The 3,574-nt window shown below is 37.6% G+C and overlaps 1 pseudogene; it reads left to right on the top strand.

The window, feature by feature from the left end:
- The first annotated feature begins 1,991 nt into the window (after positions 1-1,991).
- On the top strand, positions 1,992-3,197 carry LOC118009632 (annotated as a pseudogene).
- Positions 3,198-3,574: the final 377 nt, after the last annotated feature.

Raw genomic sequence — 3,574 nt, 5'->3', positions numbered from 1 at the left:
GCATGTAGAGAAAGATGTGAAATAATGAATAACAATATTAACCTCGGCACACAGATAATTTCTTTAGACAAACAGAATAAGCAAGGGGAGAAAAACTTTTAAAATAAAAAAGAAACAAAAAGTTAAAAGCGAACCAAGAAAAAGTGACTGGTATAGAATGTGTGTAAAGACTGTCCAATAGATTTATAAAAGATGACCTCAAACAAAAACCAAAGCAATGAAATCAAAGTTGAGGAATTTTTAAATTTCTCGAAAGCAGTATATTCTGTTAGCAAAACCCCACTCAGCTCTTAAGTCATGTACTTCACCAACACTCTACCCATATCTAAATCACTATAAAAAGGTGTATCATAAAATTGGAAAAGAACATTAGTTGTTGAATTATTTTAGTTTCTTCAGATATCTTAGTTTGTTGTAGTTGATATGTAAGACCTTTTCCTCAAGAAGAACCCTGTGGAATCCTTCTTTTTGCTTCCCAATATCCTTAACTTTTCCATGAAATTTGTTGCCAAGTACTGGTCCTTCTTTTACCATAATTCTGGCATTTGATTTTTTTTTTTTTTTTTTTTTTTTTTTTTTACCAAACAAATCTGTATCCTTCCAGCACATTCCAGCCTCTGGGGAATCATTCACTCCCATAAGTATAGCACTGAGTTTCCCTCTGTGTTGGTCACAAAGAAACAGTGTCCCAACCTCTGTGAGTCTCTTGCCTATGGCTGTTGTGCTCTCATTTTTAACTCACTCTACAATTATTTGTGTCTTTCCAGGCATTATAATTTCCTCAGATGTGTCTGAGATAGCCGGCTACTGGCAGATGAAGCGATTTTTACTTGGAACATTCTGCACTAAGAGAAAGAGCCCAGGTTCTGCCTTCAAAAACACTCTGGCTTAAACCTCATCTCTGGCTCCTACTAAACATAGAACTTAAGTAAAGAACTTAATCTTTCTAAGCCTCATTTCCTCAGCTCTAAGAGGGCTTTAATGATATTTTACTCCATGGTTTATTGTGGGGATTAATGGGCCAGCATATGAAAGCACTTTGTAAACTGAAAGTGCCCCACAGGTTTAAGGTTACAGGACCACTGAAAACATCCACATCAAATTCAGTGTGTCTGGTATGGAATTCATCTAACAGTCATTCAAAAAGCATTTACAAGATGCCTGTGAGCCACGGGGCCAGGGTTGGCTGCTGCATCTCCTCGTAACTACCCCAGTATGTCTCCTACCCTAATGGTCATAAGTTTGTCCAGAGTGCTTCATCTGCCCACCTACGCATTTGCAAAATTCCAGTGTCACTTGAAATCATTGCTTCTTCCTAATTACCAATATCCAGTCAATGTCCTTCTGGCTTTCTGCTGTTTTCTTCCTAAAGTTTCTGAATCTCTTCCACCATTTCCTTTCTCATACCTGTATCTATTTAAGGAAACCAAAAATATAAAACTTAAGCGTTGTGCAATTCTTTTTGAAAATTGTCCCATTGAGTTCAAAATTAAACAAACATAGTTTAAGTATGTATTCTCATCAAAAAGGTGCTAGCAGTTGCAGAGTGACTTACTTCAACATATTTATGGGAAGTAGGCAGAAGAACAAGTGTACAGTGCTTTTATTGTCAAAAGTCTATAGCACAATGAGATAGCTAGGCAATTTATATATATAAATTTGGTCAAGAACTATACCTAGGTAATATCAGGCCTAGGTAATTTCACAGCATGTTCTATCAATTATTTAAGAAAGACAATAAAATGAAATTCATTTACTATAGCAAATGAAATATCTAGGATTAAATGTAACAAGAAATGTGCAATATTTACATAATAAAACTTTAAAATACTATTTTTCCTGTCATGGAGCATGGGAACAGAGAGGGAAAAAAAAGGAATTTCAGTTTTTAAAAATGAAGTTAAGATTACACTGCCATCAAAAGTAGCTCAAACACTTACTGAATGGGTTGATATCCTTTTCTGAAGCCAGATCTTCCCATTCTCCAGGCAATGGCAAGGCATTTTTGGATCTTCATGTGGGAATGTCATTGTAGAGGGCAATGGAAACAATCTCTTCCATGGTCCAGGAAGTTCAAGTCTCTCAACATGGAAAAGGAGCAGTAGAATGGAGAGAGAACCATCTCTTCAGATTCCAAAACAACAAGACCTTTGGAGACGTCAACAAAATACACACACATGAAGCCCTCAGACATCTCTGTGTCAGGAAAATTAAAGACACTGGAATTTCTCCAGAACAAACCAATGGATCTATCACAGTGACTAAGGTCAGCAAGGAGACTTCTGACACTCATGCTCTATTTGAATCTCTAGCCAAAGAAAATTTACTTTTAGGGGAAGATGTTGACTTTTTTGACTTGGAAGAAATTTCTTCTCAAACTGATAGTGAAATGGACAAAAGGGACACCTCAAAAGATTGCCTTTCTCTTGACCTAGAAGGGCTAAGGAAGGCTGAGTCATGAAAAATAGTTCTGCAACAGAAATGTAGGTGCAGTCCGCCCTGAAATTTTCAGGAACAGATAGTAATGCTGAACTGAAGGGACTCCTAGATTTAGAAACCTATGAGAAGCAAGATATAATGCTAGACATGGACAAGCAGTCTGGTTCCCCAGAAAGCCACGTAGAAAACACATGGAATGTATGTGAAGGTCTAGATAAACTTAGATACATTGAATATTACCTTAATAAGAACAAAGAAAGGTCACATTTATCTGAAAAATTACAGAAAGCAGAATTAAATGATGGCAAAAGTATTGAGCCACTGGGAATACACATCACCCTTAGTAATTCTCTTCCCCAGGTAGGTGATCCCTCAACTGAAGGCAATGAAGAACCAGATAAAACCTGGGTTAGTGTCCCTCCCACTGCAACTGACCTCTGGTACAGAAGCAAATAGGAATAAGAGTCTCCAGACAATTCTGCAGAAGCTGCTCTGAACAACAAATGCCAAGGCAGACAAATGGATAATAAGTTTGAAATTCAGTTATGTGTACTAAAGAGAATTCAAGTATCCATTGAAGATACCTTTCTTCAAAAGAAGAGAAAAACAAAACTCCACCCACGTTTCTGTGCATTAAAGTAGGAAAACCAATGAGAAGTTTCTTTGCGACTCACACTGCAGCCATAGTCCAGCCATGTGGCAAACGAAGAAAACAGCCAGTGTCCTGGTTGGCTGTTCCTCTGGAGAGCCTGTGTTAGCAGCTATCAGATATATAAGAAGAAGACATCCTGCCCCAGAAGAAGTGTGTAGTCTTGGGCTGCTCTGCTCTTGTCAGTGGAATAAGGAGCCACAGAATCAAGCAGCAAAGAATGAGAATTCCTAGAAATAGTGTACCCTGGACTGAGATTCTTCATCCATTTGAAACATAATTTCTTAATTTGAGAAATGGGTCATTGTGTTAAGTGATTGGATCATGCATAAACAAATTGACGCATATATTAATGAATGCATATATCCTGGCATGTACCGGGCTAGTTCTGGATAAGTGACTGGGACTCTACCTTGAGAAGTTTATGAAATCTGATGAAACAGTTCCTAGCACTTTCTAGAGACTTCATATGATTGTATTCCATAG

Source organism: Mirounga leonina, unplaced genomic scaffold, assembly GCF_011800145.1.
Source record: "Mirounga leonina isolate KUSES-001 unplaced genomic scaffold, KU_Mleo_1.0 Mir_127, whole genome shotgun sequence".
Classification (NCBI taxonomy): domain Eukaryota; kingdom Metazoa; phylum Chordata; class Mammalia; order Carnivora; family Phocidae; genus Mirounga; species Mirounga leonina.
The sequence above is the reverse complement of the archived record's forward strand: the minus strand, read 5'-3'. Positions and strand labels throughout refer to the sequence as shown.